We start from the raw sequence: 16,472 nt of genomic DNA, 5'->3' as shown, positions 1-16,472 counted from the left end.
TCTCTAGGCACAGGGTCAAGATCCAGGGGCCAGTGTGAGTGGTTCCAAGACAATTAGGATATGCATCATTGGTACCAACACACCCAAACTGGGACAAAAACCTTTCTCAGAGGCTGTATACTTCCATAGGCCTGCTAACTTTATTCCAGTGTTCTCTTTCTGATCCGTGCTCCTAAGATCCAAAAGGATTCCAAGCCTGGAAGAAGGGAGAACAGTACATCCTAGACAGGTATGGAAAACTGACCACCTCCAGCTGCTGAAGCCTAGTTCAGTCCACCAGCGGGAAGACGGAAGTGAGTAGCTCAGCCACTCATGCAAATGATCTCTTACTCCACTTTCCTGGGATACCTTTCTCATGCTTTCTCCATCTCTTGACTCTGTAACAAGCCTGGAGAAGAGAGAGGTTAGCTACCCCGAAGCTGAATACTTAGCATGAAAGTCCTCTATCCAGAACCATGACTTTAGAAGCTGGACTGTGGGTAGCTTCTGTCCTTGTGTTCAGGCTGAAGAGTTCCTATTTGTGAAGATTCCCAGGGTTGGGTCTTTGGATACCCATGGGAAGATGTCTCCTCCTGGAGTCTCAGCATGGCACTCATGTAACTCCCCTCCCCGGTCCTGGGTCGTGGGCACCACTGCTGGCTTCTATTACTGCCACTGCTGATAAATGCAATCATTCAAACCTGGGTACATTTGAAAGTCTGGGAAACACTATTAATCATTACACAGACACAAAAGATATAATGTGGGCCTATCCTAGACAAGCTGGGACATCTGGTCAAACTACCTGCCAAACACAAAAGGCTCACAGTTTCTCTATCACTTAGTTTGAGAGATATGTACTTCTGCTTCAGACCAAGCATTCACAGTTATAAACATGCCTAGGGGCTGCTCCACATTGAAAACTTCAACTGCGTAGCTCATCCAAGTCCTATCTACCTCCCTCTTGCACTCCCTTATATGCATTGACAACCATTCTCAGTCCTAAAGAACAGAAGCCCCTTGTTCCTTGTGTGAATTTAGCCCCAATCTATGTGTCCTCTACAGACCTCACTGATCCTCCTGTTCAGCCTGGGTTCCAGGGTCCTTATTTGGACCTTCTTGCCCTTCCTCTTGCCATTCAACAAGCCCAGGACCACCATCACCTCCCCCCGTCACCAGCTGCTCGATACACCTCTTCAAGGGCTGTCTCTATTTCTCCACCCAGGGTGACAAGGATTCTAGAGAAATGTCTACAGTTATGTCATTTTGAATCCCTGGCTTTTGATCCCTATTGAGTACTATTCAAAACTCCTTGACTTCACAGCTTACTCAGCACTCTCAAGAATCTTCTCTCTGATCTAAAAGCTGTAAGACCTGTTGGAGTAGGAGGAAATCTAGTGTGTTGGCTAGGCTTTTGGGGGGATTTCTTTTCCGTGTGTCTGTGTAGTTTTGTTTTATTTTGTTTTTATGATTACTATCTCTGATCCTGAGGCCAGCTCTTTGTATTTGGTTTTCTATTTGGCTTGCCTCTTTTGGTCCTGTCTGATCTCCCTCCTGGGGCTGTTGACCTCTGAAACAATGGGAAAATTCTGCCTTCTGAAGTCCTAACCTGCTGTGAGGGCAGACTGAACCAAGTACTTAAATCTGATGTCCTTCTGTGTGATCCTGTCTTCTCCAAGTACATGGGTATGTGCCGTCACAAGATAATCCAAACAGCCTAGTCCCTGTCTCTACACAGACATTCCTTCACATGGTAGACCTTGCTTGATTGCTTGGTGGTAGACAGAACCACATGCCAAGGTCATACCTTTGAGAAGAAGGTATTAGTGATATCCCATTTGACCTGCTGATTCTGCTCTCTGCTTGGCATAGGCTGACGGTTGCCAACCCACACCTTGACTCTACAAGGAAATAGAATACTGTGGATGGTGTTGGAGGGTGGTGAGTAAGTTGGGGTCTGGGTTTGAGACCTTATCCAGTCATCATGACTTGGCACCCCCAGAAATAAGTTTCTCCACTATTTACCTTGGACTGCTCATCCCTCAAGCATTAGTCAGGGCATAGACTGCCTCAGATTCAGGAGAAATGCTTGCTTTCTCCTTTACGTAGCTGATGTTCATTTCAAACCTCATACCTTAAAGGGTTATGGCCCTGGCCCCTGCCTTTTCTCCAGAATAAAATCTCCCCTCTCCTCTGCCTTCTTAGTCCCACAACAAGCTCAGAGCTGGCCAGCCTGATACAGCTATGTTAACCCACAGCTGAGAGTTAATCTTGCTGGTTTTGACACAAGGAGCCCTGGAACCTACCCTCAGATACAAAATGGCAAAATTCCACCAGCTTAGAAGAAATTCTAGGCTAAATAATTGTAAATAAAGAAGAGCATCTTTGTCCAGAGGTCTAGTGGAAAGCCTTCTTCTTAAATATATGCTTATTTAAAATAACAAGGATTTTATTAGTTATAGGACTTCAACAATATATTCTTTTCCTCTCATTCATTTCCCTTTCTCTCTTTCTCCAGGGAATAAGTACTCAGTATCTTCAATATCTGGATGTGGATTGAAAGAGGAAATTATAGCAGAGGTACATCTAAGTTGTGGGATATGGGCGGCAGAACATTCGAAAAAAGAGTAAATAATAAAAGATTAAGAGAAAAATTGAAACAAAAACTAATGGAGAGGGAAGGTTGTCCTGAGAGTTTTTAAAAATATTTTTATTTATTTATTTAACAGAGAAAGAGTACAAGCAGAGGGAGCAACAGGCAAAGGGAGAAACAGGCTCCCCTCTGAACCCTGAACCCAGGATCCTGGGACCATGACCTGAGCTGAAGCAGAGGCCCAACTGACTGAGCCTGCTCTGAGATTTTAAAGAACAGAAAATATGTTAAATTAAAGCACTCGCTCTCAATCTTGGCTGCATATCAAAATTATTGAGAAGTGAGTTGGGGGAAATTGGAGGGGGAGACAAACCATGGGGGACTGTGGACTCTGAGAAACAAACTGAGGGTTTTGGAGGGGAGAGGGGTGGAGGGTTGGGTGAGCCCAGTGGTGGGTATTAAGGAGGGCATGTATTGTATGGAGCACTGGGTGTGATGCATAAATAATGAATTCTGGAACACTGGAAAGAAATTTTTTAAAAAATTAAAATTAAAAAAAAAATTACCTGAGGGGTTTTGAAAAACTACAAAAGCCTGGTAGATCTTTGAAGAAGAATCTCCAGAAATGGAGTCTAGGCATGGGTAGTTTTCAAATTTCTCAAGGTGATCTGAACGAGCTGGCTGACTTGAGAGCAAGTGTCCTAGAGCAATGGTTCTCAAACTTGAGTGGACACCAGAAATACTTGAAAGGCCCATTAAAACACAGATGGGCCCTTCCTTAAGGCTTCTAATTCAGCTTGTTTGAGTCTGAGAATCTGCATTTCTAATGAGCCTTTAGGTGACACTGATATTGCTGGCTGGGGACCACAGTTTGAGAATCAGCATCTTAGAGGAGTAAAGGTGCAACATTTTTTCTATGAGAATGTGTGCATATGCTCAGTCTAGAGGCTGGAATAGCTGGGTTGTCTCTTGTGTGCACCGTAAACCATGTATGACTATGGGAGTGAAGGGAAAGGGGAAACCCAAGTGAAGAAGGTGGACTCTTATAAGTTTAAGTCAGAGAACTGACCATTTTCTATCTCCACTGGGTTTTGTTCAAGTTGTGACTGAACAACTCTGTTCATTTTGGTCCTGTCTTACCACTGAGGAAATAAGTCATAGTTCTCAAAGTTGAAGATACCAGTTTGCCAGAAGAACATTCATCTTTCCTCTCCTCATACACCCAGGGCCTGAACTGCCCCCTCTGGAGCCTGCTGGCTTGAAAGAGCCCCGAAGAGCATCCCAGACACCAGGGTGACTGACCAACGTGCTAAACCTCTTCCTTTTGCAGAGGGAGTAGATGTGACTGGGGCATGATTAGAAAACCAGACTGCCTTGGTAGCTCGGTTGTTTGAGTGTCAGACCCTTGATTTGGGCTCAGGTTATGGTCTTAGGGGTTTGGGATCGATCCCTGCCTTGGCAGAGGGAGAGGTCCATGCTCAATGGGGAGTCTGCTTAGATTTGCTCTCTCTCCCTCTGCCCCTCTCCCAGGGTACTCGTGTGTGCGCTCAGTGAGAGCTAAGAACCGGCTGTCCCCAAGACAACTCCCCTGGGACAAAAGTCAAAAAGCCTGAATTCCTTAGCCTTTCCTCATTTTCTAAGTTACTCCCCAATAGGTTAACAAGGGAGCACTAGAAGTTAACAAAGAACAATGTCATGGGAAGGAAAGAGGCCCAGAGTCACATCTGCGTACAAAAAGCATTCTGAATTTTCAGAATATCAAAGAAGATGAAATTCAATCATAAGTAGTGAAATGCTTTCTGAAATTACACAGATGGACATCTATATAAACACACAGGATATCCTTTGCAGGTATAGATAATTGGAAGCTGACCCTGGTAGGCTGATGCTAATTTAGAAGTGCTCCCTACTGAAGGAAAGATAGACTGTTAATTGCATCATAGAAATGGACATGAAACTCACAGGAACTCTGCTCTGGCTCACACCTCTTACTCCATAACCTCTCTGATTGTATGGTCTCTTGTTTCCTGGAGGTCTAGTGAGGAGCAGGAGGTCCCGGCCAATACTTCCATCTGTGTGTCCAGTTATGCCCCTGCTCTCCCAGTAAACTCACGCTCCTTATGTCTTCTAGGAGTCTCCCTACCAGATGTAAAATGTTTGTCTTTCTTCACGCCTGACCCATCCATACTCACCACCTTCCTTCTCCCATCTCCCATCATTCCTCAGCACATTCTAATCCACTCCTGGTTCTAAGTACTCTGGGATTTCAAATCTCCTCTTGTGCTGATACTAGTAAACACTCCTTTCTTCTTGAATCCCTTTTTCCTTCCTCCCTGATAGCTCCTTTCCAGACTTGTCTTCTTCGTGGTCATTCAATGCTGAATTTCTTCAGGCCTGGCTCCTGGCCTACTTTCCTTGCTTCCTGCCTCCTGTACCATGGGCCTGGGCTAACTCTTCCATACCCGAGGCTTCAAGTTATCACTCTCAGGCAATGATTCATCTCTTCCCACCACCCCCCCTCCCCGGGTTTATTGAAAAGTAATTGATATACATCACTGTATAAGTTTCACGCATACAGTGTATGATTTGGTTTACGTATATTGTGAAATGATTACCACGATATGTTCAGCGGACATCCATTTTCTTATACAGATGCAATGGAAAGAAAAGAAGGAAAATTTTTTTTTCCTTGTGATGAGAACTCTTCAGATTTACTCTCAGTAGCCTTCCCATATATCCTACCTCAATGTTAGCTCTAGACATCATGTTGTACATGATATACCTAGTACTTATTTATCTCACAACTGCAAATTTATATGTTTTGAACTTCACCAATTCCCCCTTCCCCAACTCTCTGCCAACCGCAAATTTCATCTCTTTATCTATGTGTTTGGTTTTGCTGTTGTTGTTGATTTTAGATTTCACATATAGGTGAGATCATATAGTATTTGTCTTTCTCTGTCTCGTTGATTTCACTTAGCATTTGCCTTTGAGGTCCATCCATGTTGTTGCAAATAACAGGATTCCTCCTTTCTTATGACTGAATAATATTTTGTTGTACATATTTATACCACAACTTCCTTATCCATTCATCTATCAGTGGATACTTAGGTTGTTTCCATGTCTTGGCTATTGTAAATACTGAACACAGGAGTGCAGATATCTTTTCAAGTTACTGTTTCTTTATCTTTTAGATTTTTTTAAAAATTTATTTGACAGAGAAAGATCACAAGCAGGCAGAGAGGCAGGTGGTTGGGGGGGTAAGCAGCCTCCCCATGGAGCAGAGAGCCTGATGCAGGGCTCGATCACAGGACCCTGGGATCATGACCTGAGCCACTTTAACCCACTGAGCCACCCAGGCACCCTTCGAGTTACTGTTTTATTTCTTTTTCTTGCCTGATTGCTCTCGTAGGACTTCTAGTACTATGTTGAATAAGAGTAGTGAGAGTGAATACCCTTGTCTTATTCCTGATCCTAGAGGAAGAGCTTTCAGTCTTTAACCATTGAGTATCATGTTAGCTGTGAGCTTGTCATATATGGACTGTATTGTACTGAGGTATGTTCTTTCTATGCTTAATTTTTGAAGAATTTTTATCATGAATGTATATTGAATGTTCAATATTTCTCTCTTCTCTGTCTGAGCTCTGGTCTGTATATCCAGCTGCAACATGGTATCTCTTTTGGTCAGATCAAAAACTACCTGCTCTCACAGTCTTTCCATTCAAACTTCATTTTCTGCTAGGACAGCCATCTAAGTGAGCCAGCACCACTAGCTACCTTCGGCCACAAGCCAGAAACCTATGGGTTTTTCTTGTTGACTCCCTTTCCTTCATTACACACCTAACTCATTACCGAAATACATGCTTTGGATCTCCTAAATGGTCCTCAGATCCTTCCTCTAACTTGTTTCTGTTACCATCACCCTAGACCAAGATTCTATCATCTAATATCTAGACTACTGCTATATCTACCTGGCCTCTTTGCAATAAGGGATATTTTAAGATGCCATTCTGACCATGCCACCCCTTTTGCTGAAGCATGTCAGGGTTTCCCATTGAATTTAGGATAAAGACATTGGTAGTATGATTGCAATATGTCAGTTGTCTTCCCAACTTCATCTCATAGCTCCTTCTTGTTCTTCCAGCAGTGCTGATCTTTCCACAATTTCTCTAACTCACTCTGCTCCTTCTCATCACAGGACCCTTGCTCACCAAGTTACCTCCATCTGAAACATTTTCTGCCTGGTTAAATCTATTCTTAGCTTAAGAGGCAGTTCCTCCAGGAAGACTTTCCTAGCCTTAAAAACTTTATCAGTAAGTTTCATAATATTTTGTTTCCATATCAGTTTGCATTATAATGCAGTAATCATTTTGGATTTCTTTACCATTATTAATTCCACATTATGTTGATTACATCTGTAAGCTCCATTGTATTACCAGGGCTAGCACGGTGCCTGGCACAGAGTGGGCATGAAATAGATATTTATTGGAGAAATAAAGGAAGGAAGGAAATAAAGAAGTCTGAGAGGGAGCAAGGAAATAGGGAGAGAATGTATAAATGATTGCTCATATATATATATTTCATTTCAGAATCACTGGGAACAGGCCAGCCCAACAGGACATGGGGAGATAGTGTACCTGAATTTACCCATTTATTCAACAAGTATTTATGTATTCATTATTAAAGTAATGTACTTTTTTCTGATTATGAACATAATTGTTTCATTTGGAAACCATGAGGGAAAAATTCACAAATATAGAAGAGAATCAATTTGCCTTTCATTCCAGAGTCCAATGATGAAGTACTGTTAAAATAATTTGGCAAATTTCTTTTCAGTTTTTTTTTTCCCATGGATACATAATATGTAGGTAGGATCGTTATATACATACCTGCTTCTTTCTCTTAATGATATACTGTCAGCATTTTCCTGTATTGTTAGGAACTCCTTGGGGCATCTGGGTGGCTCAGTGGGTTAAGCCTCGCCTTCCGCTCAGGTCATGATCTCAGGGTCCCGGGATGGAGACTCGCATTGGGCTCTCTGCTCAGCAGGGAGCCTGCTACCCCCACCCCTACCCCAGCCTCCCTCTCTGCCTACTTGTGATCTCTCTCTCTAATAAATAAAATCTTAAAAAAAAATGCCTTGAACACATAACATTTAAATTGCTAAGACATATTCTATTGGATGGATGCATATAATTTAGTCACCCGTTGTTGGATATTTAAGGGCTCGCCAATTTGTCACTTATATAATAAATACATGCTTTGTGGGGCTCAGAGATAAATAAGATAATACATTCAATCTGGCACGAGGTGGATTTTGGGAAAAGAGGAGACGGCTTTTTCCAGGTGGCTGAAAAGAAAAATTACTTGCTGTAGGTTGCTGGGCTCTGGACAGGTGTCCTCAGAATGTAATGTGTTGTCGGTCAAGGTAAGAAGCATTTTGTCTCTCCGGTGTGCGCTCAGACTTGGGTGCCTGCTCCCCGGGAGAGAGAGGGTGGGGAGGGTCTGGCCTAAGTGCACCTCACTTTCAAAGCCTGAGGCGAGGAGCCCCTGAGGCTTTGGCTCCCACTAGTGGAATGCCCCCGGGCAAAAGCTTGGCGTTCTAGCCACACGCCGCCACGTGCCGGGCGCAGGGCCCCGCCCCGCCCGGCTCCCTGACACGCCCCTCACGCTTGGCTATCAGAAACTCTCCCGGCAGCTCCGCCTCCAGGCGACCTCCGCCAGTCCTCCCGGCCCCTAGAGTAGTCCCGCCCCCGGACTGCGGGCCCCGCCCCCGCAATCCGGGCCCCGGGGCTGCCCCGCCCCGCGGAGCTTTTCCGAGACGCGGGGGCGGGGCCCTGCGCGATGACGTGAGCGGGCGTGCGTGGTGACGGCCCGCGTCCCTGTTACTCAGCGGAGCGGCGGAGGCCGAACGACGCGGCCGGGAGCGGGGAGCCGCGAGCAGCCCTGGGTAACGGCCGTGGCGACCGCCCGGACGGCGCCAGTCCCGCCGGCGGGCTTTCCTGTCGTCGTTCTTTGCGTTGTGGGGTGAGTGCGGCAGGCGTCGCAGGGCCGGGGCGGCCCGCGGCCCCGCCGTGTTTATGTTATTGTGCCGCCGCCACCACCGCCGCCGCCGCCGCCTTCTCCTCAGCCGTGACCCCCTCCCGAGAGTGGGGGCGGGAGCGCGCGGCGGCGGGGGGCGCGCGGCGGCGGGGGCGGCGCGGGAACAATAGCGGCCCGGGAGGCGGGGGCCGGTCAGGGGGCTCCCTGTCCGTCAGCCCCCGGCCCGCCGCCCAGCTCCACCCGTCTGTCCTCGCGCGCCCTTCTCACGGGGGTCTCGCATCCTCATCCAGAGGGGAGAATGGAGCGGAGGGTGGGTGGCAAGTTCTGAAACACTTCGGGGAAGGTCCGGACGGAGGCGCCTGAGCGGCCCGCCGCGCCCTGGCTGCCTCTCCCGGCAATGGGGAGCCGAGAGCGCTCCTCCGGTGGCCGGGTCCCGACGCCGACCGGCGCCCACGGGGTCTGTGTTTTGTTTCTCGGTGGTTTCTTTGTGCTAAGGTTCTGGGCGAACGCAGGCAGCGGCGCCGAAAAGGGCTGGGGTGGCCTTCAGCTCTAGGCTGCGGGGGGGAGCCTGGGCCCTCGACCTGGCGCGGAAGGTGTCCATCAAGCTGTGAGCGAGCTTTAGTGGTCATCGGGCTTTTCTCTTGAGGGTCACTCGGTGGTGACCTTTTGACTTTTTCACCCCACCCTCTCCTCTCTTTGTCTTGCACTTGTGTTTCCAGTCCTTAGATGGTAGAACCAAGTCCATTTTAGAGTATTGTGATGATCGCTTTTCATTTTAATTTCTGAGAGTTCGCCATCAGATGTTTACTGTGAACTTAATAACATGTTGACTGCATGCATGGTATCAATGTTCACTGGTTACTATTTTTACCTCTGAAATTCAGTAGTCTTTTCTATAGAACTCTGGTCTGGCAGTCCATTGTGTTTTGAGATAAGCATCCAGCAAATATCTTTGGCAATTAGAACATCTGTTTATTTCATTCATTCATTCAGCAACTGTTCAGTACTGTATTTAGATGGAGAGTTTGAAGGTAAAAAGAAGTATCATTTAATGAAAGAGGATGCTTTGACGAAACTGTAATAGATGCCCCTTAAATGAGATAATTATGTAAGTGGTGTGTGTTAAAAAGGGTATAGTTGTACTCTGGGTCATTTTATTGTTGTGTTTTCGTTTTGGTACAATTTGGAACTTACAGTGTTTGGGAAGTAGAATTAGGAGATTGGTCTAAATATACAATGGCTTTCTTTATTTACAAATTTAACTTTTAAGTTTTAATAGCCTTACAGTCTTATAGTCACTGGTAATGTTTATCTCAAATTACCCTGCTATGGGTTAACCCTAGGTGGTCATATGCTGTCCGTGAACATGTTTAGTGCTGTGCCTGACAAAAGCAAGCAATCAAAGTGGGACTTCCTTGAGGACAGGCCTGTCTTGCATCTGTCTCCGACACCTAGCCTGAAATAGAGTAAGTGTTCAAAAAGAGTCAGATTGATGAAAAGCTCTTTACAATTAGTAGTGTTTAAAATCCAGGCTTAAATCCAGTCTTTTCAGTTCTCTGTAAAGCCTCTTGCATACTGTCACTTTCAGATGTCTAAATGATTGGTTCATATGTATTATCTGGTACCACAGTAGGGGCTCTTGAATATTTTATTTATTTTTAAAGATTTTATTTATTTGAGAGAGACAGCTTATAGGTGGGGGGCAGGGAGGAGCAGAGGGAGAGGGACAAGCAGGCTCTGCACTGAACAGGGAGCCTGACAGATCTATGATCATGACCTGAACAGAAGGCAGACGCTTAACTGAGCCACCCAGGTGCCCCTGAATATTTTCTTACCTTTTTTCCCCCGTCACTTCTAATTCCTTATCTTACAACAAAACCTTGTCTAAAAGTCTGTGTATCACACACAGGCATAATGTTATTACAATAGGGGTCTAAAATGACTGAGTTTGTGTTTTTGCGAATATTGCTTGAAAAGTTTCTGATGACATTTATAAGTGGAAAAGCTAGACTATAGGAAATAAGCTACATAAAAAGTTTTATTAGAGATGTTTAATTTCTAATTGCATTTTTAGAAATGTTTAATTTAAAATTCTACCTTGGTGAAGCATTTGGGCCTAACTTAATTTAACATTTTTCTACTGGTGAAGCATATGGGCCTAAAAACCCAAATAATACTTACTTATCCAAGTTCTATCTTTTTTCCACTCATTACTTAATAAATTTTAGCATTTGTTTTGGATATGAGAGAATTTGAGGTGAGCTCATTATTGCCTGATGTAGAAGACAAGTAAAAAGGAAATGATACTTTATTAAGATAAGGAATGAAAATCTTGAGATACCAAACTTTTAGTACTTTACCTAGTTACAGTATGTCAGATTTCAGGAAGGGTTACTAATACAAATCCTTGGGCAGTAGCTCATTGTCAGGCTACATGTTAAACCAGTTTTTTGTTTTGTTTTTGAATTTCTTTTGATTTAAAAAAAAAGCTTTATTGAGATATAATTCACATATCAGAAAATTTACTCTTTTAAAGTGTGCATCAGTGGTTTTTAATATATTCACTAAGTTCTACATTGATCATTACTATCTAATTCCAGAACATTTTCATCACCCAAGAAAAACTCTACCCATGAGCAGTTATTCCCCTTTCCACTCTAAATTATGTTTAAAGGAAGAGATAGCACTGATTCTTTCGGTGAGTATATTCCATTAATAAGTTTGAAATGGGCTGTCTTTTTGTCCTGGCAGTGTGGGAAACTATATCCCTGTACTCCTTTAGGTCCTTAGAGAAAGGCCACTTGGAGAAGAAATTAATTTAATAATAAATTCTACCCAAATTAATGAGATTAGAATCTAAACTCAATGCCTAATTTTATGGAAATGACCTTGTGAAGATACTCAGTGCTCAGTGAAGCAACTTGAATTAACTTAAGTGTCCAGTTAGTCACAAACTATCCTAGAGACAGTGGAGGAAGTTACTGAATAGAAGTCTGATTCAAGTTAGTCTGCTTTGTCTGTGAATTGAGTTTGGACATACTCGAATCATCTAGATAGTTCAGCCACTGTGTGGCACATGTAGAAGTATGAAATAATATCTGACATTAAGATGCCAGCTCTGTAGAGGTCTCTGGTCAAATCAGTGGTATGGAGAATAAGTTGTTTGGATTCATGTAGTGCAAGGAAGTCATTGTAGCTACATAGTTCTAGATATGAATCATTTGCCTATTTCAGAGCTGTGATGCTTATTGTCTTAGTCATGAGCTCTTTACATGAACATTTAGAAAATTAGTTTTCTTACTCTAATGCAGATTAACTTGAACTTTGATTTCAGAAATGAGTTCTGAGTCAACAGACTTTATTACCTAAAAAGAGACAGGAGTACTAAAAGAAGAGCTGTCCTATCAGGGCAATAGGTGAAACTAGACCTGTCCAGTAATCAGACCTAGGTTCACTTTTCAGTTCTGTCTTCTAGACTTTGTCATCAACAAGTTCCTGAGCCATAGAAAAGTTGCTTAACCTTTTTGAATTTAAAACTGTAAGCTGAGGCTGTTGGAACCTTTTTTTTTTTTCTTTAAGATTTTATTTATTTATTTGACAGACAGAGATCACAAGTAGGCAGAGAGGCAGGCAGAGAGAGGGAGGAGGAAGCAGGCTCCTTGGGCTCGATCCCAGGACCCTGGGATCATGACCTGAGCCGAAGGCAGAGGCTTTAACCCACTGAGCCACCCAGGCACCCCTTTTGGAACTATTTTTTATAGAATTGTTGTTCTTGAGATAGGTTTTTCCAGAAAACATATTGGGATAAAAAGTTTTTGGGTGATAATCAGAATCCTGTGTCAGGAACAGCAATGAAATTTAGACTTTTGTAATTTTCAGAAGCAGAAAAAATTAAGTATTTTCTGTAATCCATTCTTATAAAACAAATGAAAATTTCACTGTAAGCTTAAGTTTTTTGAATGATAGATTTTATTCATTCCACGGCACCATGCTTTACTAATGAGACTCTTTACTCTCAGAGAGTTGGTGGAAGATGTGAAAATGAAGAGTTGCCTTAAGAAGCTTCCAATCAAGGATTGGAATAAAGGCATATCTAAACAGTGAATTTATATTCTTTTAAAAGATTTATGAGAGGGCTTCCCCCAAACAAACAAAAGCCTGCCTCCAAATATCTGGGCAGGCTAAATTTCATTGAAATCCGTTTTTGAAATTACATGTGAATATGTATGTGTATAAGTTCTTTTAGAACACATATTAGCTGCCGTTCTTCTTCACAGTGGTGGGTTATACAGTACATATATATGTCTGTCTCCTGTTACCTTTTGGAAGTATGTCAGTTTTGGTTAAAATCTGCCAGTCCTTTAGGAAGTTAAGGAGCCCAAACGTAATAGTCATTGTTACCATAAGTTTTAAGGTCAGCTCTGAGTTCAAATTCATGATCCAAATCTAACTATGTGGCCAGGTTGGTTAGTTCAGGTTATATACTGCCTTTGGGCCTGTTTTATTATTTGTCAAGTGAGAATAATAATAGCACATAATCTCATAGGGCTGTAAGGTTTAAGTAAGGCATTGCATGTAAAGTGCTTGGCACTAGTACAGTATCTGGACCCTAGATGTAAGTATTCAGGAAATTTTAGCTGTTATTATCACTTATTATTTTTAACTTGGAACAAATGGAAAATGCCAGGTAAATTAAAAACAAATTTCATGTATACATCTGAGTTCTCCAGTAAATGCCAGTTGTTTCCCTCTGCATCTTTGGGGGTTTATTTAAAACTGGATTGTCTCATCTAATCTGAATTGACTGGAATAATTTAACGTTTGGAACAGTAATCCTCTCTGCTTTAAATTTAATTTAAAAGCAAATATTAAAAAAAATTATTTGCCACATTCTCTGATACAAAGTTATTTTGCCGTGTTTACCTTTCCCACTGCAGAGAATTGTCTAAGCTTTCCTAGGTTGATTTTGACAGATTTCTAAAAGAATGGTAATCTAGGAGCTGGGAGTAGCTGTATCCTGTTTCTGTATTTGAAGAAAATGGAATGCTTTTCCATCTTTAGTCTTACTGGAATTTGTGACTTTGTGAAGACTGCAAATTTGTCAGAGACTGGGTAACCACAACAGTTCATTAATCATTTTCTAGAGGCCTCTAGAAAAACGAGGGAAGCTATTTATAAGTAGTATCCGGAAATATTTTTCCTGTGTTTTTCTGAGTTTTCTGTGTAGTGTTTATGTGGTTATATTGGTACATCACTCCTTGAAGACAGGAACTAAGAAATGACACTGGTTTTACATAGGTGGTATTCATTAAGTGATGTGGGGGCAACAGGAAGTAGAAATTAGTCTGTACTTTTCATGAGTATAACCTGATGGGAAATAAGGACAAATGTAAGTGCATTTATGTCCTAATGCAAGAAACCAGATATTGATAGGCATTTCATTGGGAATTTCCTTAATCTTGAAGTCTGAGTGCTGGATGTTGGAGCATTTGGGGACTTCAAAACCCTGTATCTGTCATATTACCTTTTAAAATGTACTCACTAGATAAACCGCAGAAAGGAAGATGTCTTCTTTCCTAATTTCTGGTTAAAGTTGAGAGTGTGGTACAGATAAGTTAAAATCTGTATGCTATAAAAGATAAACCTTTTATCCTCAAATTCATTTTGGAACACAATAAAGTATTAAAGGAAGTATATGAAAAGCAGATAGAAAAGATGCTACTCACATACTAATCAGAGTCCTCAAACTCCTGTATTGAAGCTTTGATGACTTACAGCTAAATTTATGGTAGGAGCATTTCTTAAGTTTTTCTAATATTGAGAAGTATGGGCTTTCTGTTGCTGAGGGTCCCAAGCCCCCCCACCATATTTTTGGGGTCACTAGAAAAGAAAAACTTTGGTTGGCATGAAGCTTCAAAATATCAGCTAAAAGCTATTACGAGGGATGGATACTCACCCTTTCTTGACTTGATCCTTAGAGGATGACTCTCTGACTCTCAGCTGCCACATGGGTCAGCCAAAAATGAAATAAAGGAAAGCCATCACAGATTTCTCTGTGACTCAAGAAAGGGTTACTTTCTAGTCAAACGAAAACCAAAGCATGTAGCTGAGAATTGAAAAGTTTTAGTAATTTTATTTACATCTTAGGTAATGTATTTACTTGATTCAGAATTTCAAAGATTTACAGTATAGTCTCCTTCCCATTCTGCACAGCCACACAGTTCCTCCACAAGGAAACACTGTTAAGTTTCCTGTGAATCCCTTCAAAGATAGTTTATGTATGTGTAAGTAAATAGAGATATATAATACCTTGTCCAAAACCCTAGATCCAGTTGTATTTCAGAATTGTTTTGTTTGGGGGGGGGGGGTTGCTGTGGAAAGGTAATATAGTGCATTTACTGCATTATTCAAAATCCCTATTGGGGAATGTTGTAGCATCTTATAATTAAATACATTAATATTTCTGCAACAAAAGCATAAATAGTACAATAAAGATAAAAATTTTATCTTTATAAAAGCCTTATGGAAATTATTGTCAGATTTTGACACCAAATAGGTTTGTACTAAACTTATAAGGAAATATTTTTTCTGAACTTTAAAGATTTTAGAATGGCCAGTGATGGATTGTATGCCTTGTATGTGTAATGTATGTTCTCTGCCTTCACCTTTTTCATTTAAGTTGTTCCATACTATGCACAGTATTCTTTAGCTTTTATTTTTAACTTAACAGTATAGCTTAGGATGGTTTCCTGTTAGTCAATCAGGACATAAATGTCATGCTTATTCTTTCTTTCTTTTTTTTTTTTTAAAACACACTTCACTGAGACTATTTGTCTTAGCTTGGGCTGCTATAGCAAAATACCATAGACTGGGTGGTTTAAATAATAAACATTCCAGTTTTGGAGGCTGGGGAAGTGCAAGATCTAGGTGCTCAGAGATTTGGTTCCTGTGAGGACTCTTCCTGGCTTGACATGTCCCCTCACTGTGTCCTCACATGTCCTCACTGCTCTCTCTTCTTTTTATGACACTAATCCCATCATGGGGTTCCATCTTCATGAGTTCCTGTAGTCCTAATTACCTCCAGAATTCCCAAAGGGGACACACAAGTTCAGTCTGTAACACCATTATACAGGTTCAGTATTGATTTAAGTACCCCTTTTGATGTACATTTAGATGGTTTTCAGCCTTTTGCTATGAAAAGATACGGTACAGTGGATTCCTTATATATACATTTTTTAACACTTGTATAGAAACGTGTAGTATACATATCCAGAAGTGGAATTCCTAGAATGTATGTGCTTTCTAAGTTTGATAGATATTGCCAAAATAACATTTGAAGAAACTGTTTCAACTTACATTCCATCAGCCCTGCTATTATGAGTAACATTAAACATCTTTTGTCTTTCAAGGGCTATTTATATTTTCTTCATTGTGAACTGTCCATATTCTTGCCTATTTTTATGTCACTTTTGTTACTTCTCAGATTTGTCGAATTTATTTTTATGTTAGGGAATTTATTTTTACATTAGGGAAAATAGCTGTATGCTATTTTTTGGAAGTATTTTTCCTTATTTGCTCTTTACTTTTTAGTTTGTTTATGGTGGTTTTATCACACTGATTTTTTTCCCCCAGCAGTTAAAGTGCTTACCAATCTTTATTGACTTCTAAATTGTATGTCATTGTTTGAAAGTCTTTCCCTGACTCAGCATTATCCAGCAATTATCAAATGTTATCTTTCCAGTACTCTTAGGGTTTTTTTTGTTCATCTCTCTCTGCCTTTTGGTTTTGGTTTTGTTTTTTTGTTTTTTCTTTTTAACCTATTTGGAGTTTATTCTGGGGCAAGCTATTATGTATAGGT

General features: G+C 41.7%; 1 protein-coding gene across 10 annotated transcripts in view; it reads left to right on the top strand.

Annotated features, from left to right (window-relative positions):
* Window positions 1–8,415: 8,415 nt before the first annotated feature.
* Window positions 8,416–16,472, top strand: part of MAPK8 (mitogen-activated protein kinase 8) — a 102,314-nt gene continuing 94,257 nt past the window's right edge. For 3 of the 10 annotated variants that reach the window (XM_059169657.1, XM_059169664.1, XM_059169661.1), the window contains exon 1: window positions 8,428–8,599. The gene's annotated coding sequence lies outside the window, so the exon portion shown is untranslated. Of the gene's footprint in view, window positions 8,600–9,957; window positions 10,081–11,214; window positions 11,313–16,472 lie in introns of all 10 variants that reach the window. The other 7 variants (XM_059169659.1, XM_059169660.1, XM_059169663.1 and 4 more) reach the window with 5 other exon arrangements.

The sequence above is a fragment of the Mustela lutreola genome, chromosome 4 (assembly GCF_030435805.1).
Source record: "Mustela lutreola isolate mMusLut2 chromosome 4, mMusLut2.pri, whole genome shotgun sequence".
Taxonomy (NCBI): domain Eukaryota; kingdom Metazoa; phylum Chordata; class Mammalia; order Carnivora; family Mustelidae; genus Mustela; species Mustela lutreola.
This window is presented reverse-complemented; position numbering and strand designations above follow the sequence as displayed.